The sequence below is a fragment of the Rattus norvegicus genome, chromosome 7, assembly GCF_021556685.1.
Source record: "Rattus norvegicus strain SHRSP/BbbUtx chromosome 7, alternate assembly SHRSP_T2T, whole genome shotgun sequence".
NCBI lineage: Eukaryota > Metazoa > Chordata > Mammalia > Rodentia > Muridae > Rattus > Rattus norvegicus.
In genome coordinates, this window is record NC_141540.1 from 969624 (window position 1) to 984429 (window position 14806).

The 14806-nt window shown below is 39.8% G+C and overlaps 1 pseudogene; it reads left to right on the forward strand.

The window, feature by feature from the left end:
* Positions 1 to 10769: 10769 nt before the first annotated feature.
* LOC148004409 (endogenous retrovirus group K member 19 Env polyprotein-like) lies at positions 10770 to 12732 on the forward strand (annotated as a pseudogene).
* The last annotated feature ends 2074 nt before the right edge of the window (positions 12733 to 14806 follow it).

Here is a 14806-nt window from a genome sequence, read left to right on the forward strand (position 1 = left end):
ATTCAGGAGGTTCCCAATAGGATTCGCATGTAATAAGCTTGTTATTCAAAATGGAGCAATGTCTTAATGAACTGAAACACTGGTTCTTTGTGAATTCAGTTAGTTCCCAGTAGCAGGCTCTTGTAATATGTGTACTTTTAAAGATTTATCAAAATTTGGTGAGCCGAATCTCAGTAACTTGATGAATGCAGTTAGATCCCAATAAGACGCAGTAGTAATAAGTGGACTCTTCGGGATATAGAAAAATTTTCACGAATGGAATCAAAATTTCTAGGCGAATTCAGTGATTTCCCATTGGGACATGCTTGTATGAGTGTGCTTTTCAATATATAGCAACATTATACGGAACGGAATCTAAGTATCATGGTGAATTCAGTAGGTTCCCAAATGGATTCGCATGTAATAAGCTTGTTATTCAAGATAGAGCAACGTTTTAACGAACCGAAACACTGTTTCTTTGTGAATTCAGTTAGTTCCCAGTAGCAGGCTCTTGTAATTGTGTACTTTTAAAGATTTATCAATATTTGGTGACCCGAATCTCAGTAATTTTTGAATGTATTTAGATCCCATAAGCCGCAGTAGTAATAAGTGGACTCTTCGGGATATAGAAAAATTTTCACGAAGGAAACAAAATTTCTAGGCGAATTCAGTGAGTTCCCAATGGGACATGATTGTATGAGTGTGCTTTTCAATATATAGGAACATTTTAAGGAACGGAATCTAAGTATTATGGTGAATTCAGGAGATTCCCAATAGATTTCGCATGTAATAAGCTTGTTATTCAAAATGGAGCAACGTTTTAACGAACTGAAATACTGTTTCTTTGTGAATTCAGTTAGTTCCCAGTAGCAGGCTCTTGTAATATGTGAACTTTTAAAGATTTATCAATATTTGGTGACCCGAATCTCAGGAACTTTGTGAGTTCACTTAGTTCCCAAAAGGCCGCAGTAGTAATAAGTAGACTGTTCGGGATATAGTAAAATTTTCACGAATGGAATCAATATTTCTAGCCGAATTCAGTGAGTTACCAATGGGACATGCTTGTATGAATGTGCTTTTCAATATATACCAAGATTTTAAGGAACGGAATCTAAGTATCATGGTGAATTCAGTAGGTTCCCAATAGGATTCACATGTAATAAGCTTGTTATTCAAGATTCAGCACCGTTTTAACTAACTGAAACACTGTTTCTTTGTGAATTCAGTTAGTTCCCAGTAGCAGGCTCTTGTAATTGTGTACTTTTAAAGATTTATCAAAATTTGGTGAGCCGAATCTCAGTAACTTTGTGAATTCACTTAGTTCCCAATAGGCCGCAGTAGTCATAAATGGTCTCTTCGGGATATTGAAAGAATTTTCACGAATGGAACGAAAATTTCTAGGTGAATTCAGTGAGTTCCCAATGGGACATGCTTGTATGAGTGTGCTTTTCAATATATAGCAACATTTTAAGGAACGGAATCTAAGTATCATGGTGAATTCAGTAGGTTCCCAATAGGAGTCGCATGTAATAAGCTAGTTATTCAAGATAGAGCCTCGTTTTAACGAACTGAAACACTGTTTCTTTGTGAATTCAGATAGTTCCCAGTAGCAGGCTCTTGTAATATGTGTACTTTTAAAGATTTATCAAAATTCAGTGAGCCGAATCTCAGGAATTTGGTGAATTCACTTAGTTCCCCATAGGACACAGGAGTAATAAGTGGACTGTTCGGGTTATAGAAAAATTTTCACGAATGGAATCAAAATTTCTAGGCGAATTCTGTGAGTTCCCAATGGCACATGCTTGTATGAGTGTGCTTTTCAATATATAGCAACATTTTAAGGTACGGAATCTAAGTATAATGTTGAATTCAGTAGGTTCCCAATAGGATTCGCATGTAATAAGCTTGTTATTCAAGATAGAGCAACGTTTTAATGAACTGAAACACTGTTTCTTTGTGAATTCAGTTAGTTCCCAGTAGCAGGCTCTTGTATTATGTGTAATTTAAAAGATTTATCAATATTTGGTGAGCCGAATCTCAGTAACTTTTTGAATGTAGTTAGATCGCAATAAGTCGCAGTAGTAGTAAGTGGACTATTCGGGATATAGAAAAATTTTCACGAATGGAATCAAAATTTCTAGGCGAATTCAGTGAGTTCCCAATGGGACATGCTTGTATGAGTGTGCTTTTTAATATATAGCAACATTTTAGGAACAGAATCTAAGAATTATGGTGAATTCAGGAGGTTCCCAATAGGATTCGCATGTAATAAGCTTGTTATTCAAAATGGAGCAATGTCTTAATGAACTGAAACACTGGTTCTTTGTGAATTCAGTTTGTTCCCAGTAGCAGGCTCTTGTAATATGTGTACTTTTAAAGATTTATCAAAATTTGGTGAGCCGAATCTCAGTAACTTGATGAATGCAGTTAGATCCCAATAAGACGCAGTAGTAATAAGTGGACTCTTCGGGATATAGAAAAATTTTCACGAATGGAATCAAAATTTCTAGGCGAATTCAGTGATTTCCCATTGGGACATGCTTGTATGAGTGTGCTTTTCAATATATAGCAACATTATACGGAACGGAATCTAAGTATCATGGTGAATTCTGTAGGTTCCCAAATGGATTCGCATGTAATAAGCTTGTTATTCAAGATAGAGCAACGTTTTAACGAACTGAAACACTGTTTCTTTGTGAATTCAGTTAGTTCCCAGTAGCAGGCTCTTGTAATTGTGTACTTTTAAAGATTTATCAAAATTTGGTGAGCCGAATCTCAGTAACTTTTTGAATGTATTTAGATCCCATAAGCCGCAGTAGTAATAAGTGGACTCTTCGGGATATAGAAAAATTTTCACGAATGGAAACAAAATTTCTAGGCGAATTCAGTGAGTTCCCAATGGGACATGATTGTATGAGTGTGCTTTTCAATATATAGGAACATTTTAAGGAACGGAATCTAAGTATTATGGTGAATTCAGGAGATTCCCAATAGATTTCGCATGTAATAAGCTTGTTATTCAAAATGGAGCAACGTTTTAACGAACTGAAATACTGTTTCTTTGTGAATTCAGTTAGTTCCCAGTAGCAGGCTCTTGCAATATGTGAACTTTTAAAGATTTATCAAAATTTGGTGATCCGAATCTCAGGAACTTTGTGAGTTCACTTAGTTCCCAATAGGCCGCAGTAGTAATAAGTGGACTCTTCGAGATATAGTAAAATTTTCACGAATGGAATCAATATTTCTAGGCGAATTCAGTGAGTTACCAATGGGACATGCTTGTATGAATGTGCTTTTCAATATATAGCAACATTTTGAGGAACGCAATCTGCGTATCATGGTGAATTCAGTAAGTTCCCAAAAACTTCGCATGTGATAAGCTTGTTATTCAAGATAGAGCAACGTTTTAACGAACTGAAACACTGTTTCTTTGTGAATTCAGTTAGTTCCCAGTAGCAGGCTCTTGTAATATGTGTACTTTTAAAGATTTATCAAAATTTCCTGAGCCGAATCTGAGTAACATTGTGAATTCGGTTAGTTCCCAATAGGCCGCAGTAGTAATAAGTGGTCTGTACAGGATATAGAAAAATTTTACGAATGGAATCAAAATTTCTAGGCGAATTCAGTGAGTTCCCAATGGGACATGCTTGTATGAGTGTGCTTTTCAATATATAGCAACATTTTAAGGAACGGAATCTAAGTATCATGGTGAATTCAGTAGGTTCCCAATAGGATTCGCATCGAAAAAGCTTGTTATTCAAGATAGAGCAACGTTTTAACGACCTGTAACACTGTTTCTTTGTGAATTCAGTTAGTTCCCAGTAGCAGGCTCTTGTATTATGTGTACTTTAAAAGATTTATCAGAATTTGGTGAGCCGAATCTCAGTAACTTTTTGAATGTAGTTAGATCCCAATAAGCCGCAGTAGTAGTAAGTGGACTCTTTGGGATATAGAAAAATTTTCACGAATGGAATCAAAATTTCTAGGCGAATTCAGTGAGTTCCCAATGGGACATGCTTGTATTAGTGTGCTTTTCAATATATAGCAACATTTTAAGGAACGGAATCTAAGTATCATTGTGAATTCAGTAGGTTCCCAATAGGATTCGCATGTAATAAGCTTGTTAATCAAGATAGAGCAACGTTTTAACAAACTGAAACACTGTTTGTTTATGAATTCAGTTAGTTCCCAGTAGCAGGCTCTTGTAATATGTGTACCTTTATAGATTTATCAACATTTGGTGAGCCGAATCTCAGTAACTTTGTGAATTCGTTTAGTTCCCAATAGGCCACATTAGTAATAAGTAGACTGTTCGGGATATAGAAAAGTTTTCACGAATGGATTCAAAATCTAGTCGAATTCAGTGAGTTCTCAGTGTGCCGCGCCTACAGCAGAGTTAACGGAGCTCCGGGGCAGACATGACTACTGACTGGGAGCCAGTTTGAGGGTCGCACCACACGTGGTTAAGCCCCCTGATTGCATGTTGTATACTCCAAGAAGATGTGCACCTGGACTTGCCCCCTGCTACAAACTTGGCTCTGGGCTGATGGGCAACTGGGTCATAGGAAAGATTGTTTTCATCAGTTTTTATTTATTTTTTCTTTGTTTGATTCTGAGAATGATCTTGGTAAGACAGAGACTTCCTTTAATAATAGGACAGAAAGTCCTGATCTATTTTTGATCACTAATACCACAAGCTTTCCTGCTTCCTCTTTACAGCAGACAGAGCCTCTGATGACAGGGACTCCAAGGTTGCAGATTATGTCTTCTCTTATAGATAAGGAAATCAAAGATTTAACAAAGAATTATACTTATAAGGATAGTGATGCTTCTTCTATTAGGGTGTTGGTAGAACTGTTGAGAAATGATTCCTTGAGATTTGGGTCGGCTATGAAAATTTTACAGAGTATAGAAACAGGTGGTGACAACCAGGTACTTACAGGGGACCATATGTGCATCGACCAACGGATGCTCCATTACCATATACTGGAGAATATGATTTGAATTTTGATAGGTGGGTTACTAAGGATGGATATAGGGTCAGGTATTTGTCACTGCCTTGGTCAGAAAGATTGACAAGAGCCCGTCCACCTTGGTGTGTGCTCTCAGAAGAAGAGAAATGGGAGGTAAGGTCACAGATCATCAGATACTTTAGACAGGGATCGGACATACAATATTATTGCCCCAAGCCTTAGATGTACATCTACAGGACTAACAAAGATGGAATCAAAGGGTTAACTAGAGCAATAGAACTAGGTACACAGACATGATGGCGTAAGATATGCCAGACATGCGGTCCCCCGAAACTTCCTCCTTGATGTGACAAACGGAGAACTAGACTAGGCTGGCTGACTGCGGCTCGTCTAAAAAAAAAGCAAGCTATACCTTTTTACAGAAAAATCCAATGTCCTTGGCCATGGTCCAAGATTGTTATACAATGAAAATTGTGTATAAATGTCTGATGCTCTCTCAGTAAAGTTACAACAGCTGACCACACTCTCTCTGTGTCTGTGTCTCTGTTCGCCATCCTGTCTCCGCTCCACGCGTGTCCTCAACAGGTGCCCCCCCGCGGATCCTTGGAACCTCCAAGATTGCCGACCGCGGCTGCTGGCGCCCGAACAGGGACCCCCGGACACGTGCATGCTGTTGTCTTCTTGTGCTTTTCCTGTTTTTCTTTTGTCCTCTTGCTTTAGAACTGGAATCACTACAGGAGCGGAACGGACTCACCGAAGGGAACTGCAGTCCCGCCTATGGAGAAGAGGTAGGTGAGGCTGAGTCACTCATTATGGGAGGAACGGGCTCAAAGGGACAAAAAATTTTGTCTCAGTATTACAGAGTCTCTTAGCAGAAAGAGGCCTCAAAGTCAAGGAAAGTAGTGTTGTGGAATTTTATCAATTCCTCATGAAGGTTTCCCCCTGGTTCCCAGAAAAGGGAGATTTTAATCTAGAAGATTAGAAGAAAGTAGGTAGAGAAATGAGAAGATACACCGTTAAGCATGGAGAAGAAACCATTCCTAAACAGGAATATCCCATATGGTTACAGATGAGGGAAATCTTGGCAGAACAGTCGGATTTGATCTTGTTATCAGCTGAGGCACAATCAGGGAAGGATGTTGAGGAACCAGTGTATGATTTGCCTTATGATGATGTTACTGAAGTTAAGGTTAAGGAAGTCAGGGAAAAGACTTATGGAACTAATAAACCCCTTGTTAAGAAAGACCCCCTCAAAGATGAACCTCTTGGGATTGGATGATGACGATGACCTCTCCCCAGGGGATTGGGATGATCTAGAAGAGGAGGCAGCTAGATATCACCATGATGATGATCTGGTCTTTACAGTGAAAAAGGGATCCAAGGGACCTAAAGCACGCCCAATACCAGCCGCTCATAGAAAACTACTACCTCCAGTGGGTTTCGCAGGGGCCATGGCTCAAGCTAGGGAGCAAGGTGACACTTTCTTCGTTTTCCCAGTGGTCTATACAGGAGACAGTGATGATGAAGATTCCCCCACATGAGAACCATTACCCCTAAAAACATTAAAGGAATTACAAGCTGCAATACGAACCATGGGGCCTTCGGCGCCCTACACTATACAGATAGTGGACATGGTGGCCAGCCAATGGTTAACTCCGCATGACTGGCACCAGACTGCCAAAGCAACTCTCTCCCCGGGGGATTATATCCTCTGGAGGACAGAATATGAAGACAAGAGCAAAGAAACTGTACAAAAATCCTCAGGAAAAAGGGGGCCCGAGGTAACTTTAGAGATGATGCTGGGGACAGGAGCATTTGTTGCCCCTGCTTCTCAGGTAAAAATACCCAAGTTTATCCTAAAAGAGGTTACTACCAACGCTGTTTTGGCCTGGAGAGCAATCCCGCCTCCTGGGTCAAAAAAGACTGTCTTGGCAGGAATAAAACAAGGAAATGAGGAATCTTATGAGACCTTTGTCTCTAGACTGGAGGAAGCTATCCACAGAATGATGCCCCCAGGAGAAGGGGCTAAAATGCTCTTAAAGCAATTGGCATGGGAAAATGCTAATTCACTATGCCAGGATCTTATAAGATCAGTGAGAAAAACGGGAAGTATACAGGACTATGTCAAGGCCTGCATAGATGCCTCTCCTACAGTGGTACAGGGGATGGACTATGCTGCTGCCATGAGAAAACAGAAATACTCAGCCTTTGTTAAATAAACATATGGAGGAAACAATGCTAGGGACAACTCTGGCCCCACTTGTTACTCATGTGGAGAAGTGGGACATTTAAAAAAAGATTACAAAAGAGGTCAAGGGGAGGGCAAACGCCCCCCTCCTGGCCTGTGCCCGCGCTAAAAGAAGGGCAGGCATTGGAAAAGTGAGTGTAGATCAAAGTATGACAAGGATAGAAATTTGATTACAGATAAAAAGGAAGAAGAAACAAAAAACTAGATGAGGGGCAGCCTCTCAGCCCCATACAAAGAGAGAAAAATAAAGGTCAAACCTCGGAGTTAAACCCCGATGCCATTCCATTCACTATTCATGACCTTCCTGAGCTACACCCGGAAGCGCGGGTTTAGATCTCTCTTCCAAGTTCGATATCATCATTTCTATGGAAGAAGGGACGGTTTTAGTCCCTACAGCAGTAAGGGGAACTCTACCTGACGGAGTTACAGGGCTCTTTATAGGAAGAAGTTCCAACTATAAGAAGGGCCTAGAGGTCCTTCCAGGAGTCATAGATACAGATTATCAAGGGGAAATAAAAATTATGGTTAAAACAACCAAACATACAGTCATCATACACCAAGGAGAGCGTATCGCCCAGATATTACTCTTGCCATATTTAAAGCTGCCCAATCCAGTGCTCCAGTCAGAAAGAGAACTGGGAGAGTTTGGATCTACTGACCACATACATTGGGTCAAAGAAATCAAGGAAAGCAGGCCAATGCTCACTATTTATCTTAATGGTAGAAAGTTTGTAGGCCTTCTTGACACAGGGGCAGATTAGACATGCATTTCAGGAAAAGACTGGCCTTCTCATTGGGCCATCCATCAAACAGAGAATTCCCTACAGGGCTTAGACATGGCCTCAGGAATAGCCAGAAGCAGTGAGCCTCTGATTTGGGAACATGGGAACAAGACAGGTAACATACAGTCTTATGTCATACCGACATTACCATTTACCCCCTGGGGAAGAGACATTATGAAAGACTTGGAGGTAAAATTGGTCACAACAGAACAGGTTTTTTGATGGGGGCCATTGAGGACAACATGTTCGCAGATCAAATATCGTGGAGATCTGAGCAGCCTGTATGGCTCAATCAATGGCCCCTAAAAGAAGAAAAATTACAGGCTTTACAGGAATTAGTCCAGGAACAATTGAGGCTAGGACACATAGAGGAAACCAATAGCCCATGGAACACTCCGGTGTTTGTTATAAAGAAGAAATCAGGTAAATGGAGATTACTACAAGACCTAAGGGCAATTAATAGCACCATACATGACATGGGGGCCCTCCAGCCTGGACTGCCATCCCCGGTGGCAGTCCCCAAGAACTGGGAGGTAATAATTATAGATCTACAAGATTGTTTCTTTAATATAAAGTTACATCCTAAAGATTGTAAGAGATTTGCCTTTAGTGTTCTTCTTCAAATTACCAACGACCCTATCAACGATATCAGTGAAAAGTACTCCCCCAGGGGATAAAAAATAGTCCCACATTATGTCAAAAATTTGTGGATCAGGCCATTTCTTCCGTCAAGAAAAAATGTAAAAATTCATATATGATTCATTATATGGATGATATATTGATAGCCCACCCTCAGAGGGCCTTAGTGGACCAACAATTATTTGACCTTGTAAATGCTTTGGAGGAATTTGGCTTGATTGTCTCTGAGGAGAAAATTCAGAAATATGATAATTTGAAGTATTTAGGTACCAATATTAGAGATAATAATATAACATATCAGAAATTACAGAAAAGACATGATAGACTAAGAACGTTAAATGATTTTCAAAAGCTTTTGGGTAATATTAATTGGATCAGACCCTACTTGAAAATAACTACCGGAGAGTTAAAACCATTATTTGAGATACTTAATGGAGATCCTAACCCCATATCTACCAGACAATTGACTATTGAGGCCTGTGAGGCATTAAACAAAGTAAATGAAAAATTTACTCTAACAAGGGTCCAACGCTTGGATCCTGCTGAAGAGTGGTCCTTGTACATTCTAAAAACTAATTATACCCCCACAGCCTGCCTGTGGCAGAATGGAATATTGGAATGGATTCATTTACCTCATATTTTACATAAAGTTTTGGTTTCTTATGATACCCTATGCACTCAATTGATTATCAAGGGAAGACACAGGTCTAAGGAATTATTTAGAAGAGATGTGTATATTATTGTCATCCCATATAATAAAGCTCAACTAGAACAATTATTACAAAAAATGATGAATGGATCATATCCTTAATTGGCTTTATAGGGAAAATAATTTTCCATTTACCTCAGGACCCAGTTTTAACTTTTGTATTAGAAAATGAGGTGATTTTCCCTAGAGGATATTCTAAAACTCCATTAGAAGATAGAATCAATATAATCACTGATGGGTCCTCAAATGGACGATCAGTGGTGTGTATACAAAATAGGGACTCCATTATTAAGAAGAATTCAAGATATTCAGCTCAACAGGCTGAAATTAAAACAGTCTTAATAGCTTTTACAGAAGTAAAACAGGCTTTCAACCTTTACACAGACTCCAAATATATATTTAACTTGTTTCCGGAAATAGAGTCGATAGTCCTGTCGCCGAGAACCAAGATTTATCTCAAATTAAAACAGTTACAAGAATCTATTCAACAGAGACAGAATAAATATTTTATAGGGCACGTGAGGGGCCACTCGGGGCTTCCAGGTCCTATAGCCCAAGGAAATGCTTTAACAGATTCACTAACAAAAATCATACAGGCTGTAGAGACAGCTAAAAGAGTCATGATCTACATCATCAAAATGCTACTACACTTAGATATCATTTTCAAGTTACTCGTGAACAGGCAAGAAAAATAATTAAATCTTGTCCTCATTGTCCAGATTGGGGACATACATTAAAGATGGGAGTTAATCCACGAGGATTAAAACCTCACATTTTATGGCAAATGGATGTGACTCACATATCAGAGTTTGGAAAATTGAGTTATGTCCATGTCACAGTGGACACCTACTCACACATGGTGTTTGCCTCTGCCAGAACGGGAGAGGCAGTGAAAGATGTAATACAACACCTGGTGCAGAGTTTCTCTTACATGGGTATCCCGAAGAAAATAAAGACTGACAATGCACCTGCCTATGTGCCAAAAACCTTAGAGCATTTTTATCAACAGTGGAACATAGCCCATGTCACAGGAATTCCATACAACCCACAAGGGCAAGGCATTGTGGAACGTATACATTAGAATATTAAAGCACAGATTCAAAAGTTAAGGTCAACAGGTAAGTATACAACTCCCCATCAATTGCTTAGCCATTCCCTATTCGTTTTGAATCATGTAAATACAGATAACCAGGGGCTTACAGCCACCGAAAGACATTGGGCGGAGAAGGAGAGTGCTCCTAAACCCCTGGTCAGATGGAAAGACCAATTAACTGGCCTATGGAAGGGGCCAGATGTGCTAATTGCCTCTGGACGAGGCTATGCTTGTGTTTTCCCACAGGATGCCGAATCACCAATTTGGGTCCCAGACAGACTCATCAGGCCAGGCAAAGGAAACGGACATCCGTCCCCCACGCCGAAAGAGGCCGAACCGCCAGATAATGCGGAACCTGGCCAAAAAGATCAAGGCGACTCGCCTAGAGCCAAAAACAAAAACACGCCAGACGCCGACGTGGACACAGCTTAAAACCCTGACAGCTCAGGCAAAGGAAGTATTGAAGGCTACACATGCCCCGGAAACGACAACCTTGCTGTTTGTGGCTATGCTTACAGTCATGAGTGCGCCCACCGCTTTAGGGGAAAGTTTTGGGCTTACTTACCAAAGCCACCCATATTACATCCTGTAGGGTGGGAGGTGTCGGATCACATCAAGGTTTTAACCAATCAAACATTAGTGATAGGGGGATCGCCTGACTTTCACCTTCTAAAGAACAGCTCGGGTTATGTAGATTTTGAGGGAAAGTCCGATTCTCTGCCAATTTGCTTCTCTTTCTCCCCTTCGGTGCCAGTGGGCTGTTTTCAAGTGGGAAAAAGGGTGTTTAACAGAGATACCCCCACCTTGGACAATATCGAACCAGATGGAAAGGGCAATGGGCGGCGTATGTGGGAACTGTGAATGACCACCGTGAGCGATAAAGAAGAAAAAAGACAATATTATACCACAGTAAAGAATCTTCCGCCGCGCTACCCCCATTACAAAACAGCATTTAAAAAGGACGCCCTTTGGGAGGGAGATGAGAATGCTTTCCTGCGCTGGCTTCCATGTGCCTTCCCTGACAATGGGTAAGATTCTCTCCCTTAGGCGCTGCTAGACTTCTCTGGGACTTCTCCATGTCCTCACCTGATAAAGATCAGAGCAATTATCTCTCCTCCAACTCAAAACCTTATGGGAACTATGTGCCTCCAGTTGGAAAACTGATCAAAAGATGGTATGATGCGGGGTGGGTAGAACCGACATGGTTCTGGGAGCCACTCCACAGAGACCTCCCTGATAGACAGAACAAACCACTGATAGAACATCCAGAACTGTTCCGACTGGTTGCTTCTAGTGAGAAACTTTTGCTGAAGAAAACAGGAGCTGCTGATTATGATGCTGTTTCAGTTTCTGCTTGTGTTACCTATCCCTATGCAATATTAGAAGGATTGCCACAATTGATTAGCATAGATAAGGTTGAATCTATTTTTAGTATTAAGTGTACATCATGCAAGCTGATTAATTGCATTGATTCCACTGTATCGGGATCTGTTATATTGATTGTCAGGATACCTCCTTATGTTTTGTTACCGGTAGACTTGGGAGATGAGCCATGGTTTGATGATTCTGCCATCCAGACTATTAGGTATGCTACGGGTTTGATTAGGGCAAAAAGATTTGTAACAGCCTTAATTCTAGGTATAACCGCTTTGATAGCTATTGTTACTTCTTTTGCTGTTTCTACTACTGCTTTGGTTAAGGAAATGCAGATTGCCACTTTTGTTAATGATCTCCATAAGAATGTTACCCTTACATTATCAGAACAGAAGATTATAGATTTGAAATTAGAAACTAGATTAAATGCCCTAGAAGAGGTAGTATTAGAATTAGGACGAGATGTTACAAACATTAAGACTAGGATGGCCACACGCTGTCACGCTAATTATGATTTTATTTGTGTGACTCCTTTACCTTATAATGCTACAGAAAAATGAGAAAGGACCAAAACATATTTGCTAGACATATGGGATGATGATAACATTTCTTATAATATTCAAGAATTGACGTCCTTAACCACAAAAATGAATAAGCAACATGTAGATGCAGTGGACCTCTCTGGATTGGCAAGATCCTTTGCGAATGGAGTTAAATCATTAAATCCAATCGATTAGACACAATATTTTATTTTTATTGGAGTTGGGATTTTACTACTTGTTGTTGTACTAATGATCTTCCCAATTATATTCCGATGCTTTACAGATTCCATTGCCCAGGTTCAAGCAGATCTCAATTTGGTGCTTTTAAAAAATAAAAAAAAGAGGAACTGCCGCTCCTACAGCAGAGATAACCGAGCTCCGGGGCAGAAATGACGCCTGAGTGGGAGCCGGTTCGAGGGTTCGCACCACACGCGGTTAAGCCCCCTGCTTGCGTGCGGCGGACTCCAAGAAGATGTGCACCTGGACTTGCCCCCTGCTACAAACTTGGCTCTAAGCTGATGGGCATCTGGGTCATGGGAAAGATTGTTGTCAGCAGTTTTTTCTTTATTTTTTCTTTGATTCTGAGAATGATCTTGGTTTAGACAGAGACTTCCGTTAATAATAGGACAGAAGGTCCTGATCTATTTTTGATCACTAATACCACAAGCTTTCCTGCATCCTCTTTACAGCAGAAAGAACCTCTGATGACAGGGACTCCAAGGTTGCAGATTATGTCTTCTCTTATAGAACTAGGTACACAGACATGATGGGACATGCTTGTATGACTGTGAAACACTGTTTCTTTGTGAACTCAGTTAGTTACCAGTAGCAGGCTCTTGTAATGTGTGTACTTTTAAAGATTTATGAAAATTTGGTGAGCCGAATCTCAGTAACTTGGTGAATTCGGTTAGTTCCCAATAGGCCGCAGTAGTAATAAGTGGACTGTTCGGGGTATAGAAAAATTTTCACGAATGGAATCAAAATTTCTATGCGAATTCAGTGAGTTCCCAATGGGACATGCTTGTATGAGTCTGCTTTTCAATATAGCAACATTTTAAGGAACGCAATCTAAGTATCATTGTGACTTCAGTAGGTTCCCAATAGGATTTGCATGTAATAAGCATGTTATGCAAGATAGAGCAACGTTTAAACGAAGTGAAACACTGTTTCTTTGTTAATTCCGTTAGTTCCCAGTAGCAGGCTCTTGCAATGTGTGTACTTTTAATGATTTATCAAAATTTGGTGAGCCGATTCTCAGTAAGTTGGTGAATTCATTTAGTTCCCAATAGGCCGCAGTAGTAATAAGTGGACTGTTCGGGATATAGAAAAATTTTTCGAATGCAATCAGAATTTCTAGGCGAATTCAGTAAGTTCCCAATGGGACATGCTTGCATAAGTGTGCTTTTCAATATATAGCAACATTTCAAGGAAGGGAATCTAAGTATCATCGTGAGTTCATTAGGGTCCCAATAAAATTCGCATGTAATATGCTTGTTATTCAAGATAGAGCAAAGTTTTTAACGAACCTAAACACTGTTTCTTTGAGAATTCAGAAGTTCGCAGTAGCAGGCTCTTGTATTATGTGTACTTTTAAAGATTTATCAAAATTTGGTAAGCCGTATCTCAGTAAATTGGTGAATTCGGTTAGTTCCCAAGAGGCCGCACTAGAAATAAGTGGACAGTTCGGGATATAGAAAAATTTTCACGAATGGAATCAAAATTTCTAGTCGAATTCAGTGAGTTCCCAATGGGACATGCTTGTATGAGTGTGCTTTTCAATATATAGCAACATTTGAAGGAAGGGAATCTAATTATCATGGTGAATTCAGTAGGTGCCCCATAGGACTCGCATGTAATAAGATTGTTTTTCAAGATAGAGCAAAGTTTTAACGACCTGAAAAACTGTTTCTTTTTGAATTCAGTTAGTTCCCAGTAGCAGGCTCTTGTAATATGTGTTATTTAAAGATTTATCAAAATTTGGTGACTCGAATCTCAGTAACGTGGTGAATTCAGTTAGTTCCCAATAGACCGCAATAGTAAGTGGACTGTTCGGGATATAGAAAAATTTTCACGAATGGAATCAAAATTTCAAGTCTAATTCAGTGAGTTCCCAATGGGACATGCTTGTATGAGTGTGCCTTTCAATATATAGCAACATTTAAAGAAAGGATGTAAGTATCATTGTGAATTCACTAGGTTTCCAATAGGATTCAGATGTAATAAGCTTGTTATTCAAGGTAGAGCAACGTTTTAACGAACTGAAACACTGTTTCTGTGTGAATTCAGTTAGTTCCCAGTAGCAGGCTCTGGTAATATGTGTACTTTTAAAGATTTATCAAAATTTGGTAAGCCGAATCTGAGTAACTTTGTGAATTCGGTTAGTTTCCAATAGGCGGCAGTAGTAATAAGTGGACAGTTCGGGATATAGAAAAATTTTCATGAATTTAGTCAGAATTTCTAGGCGAAT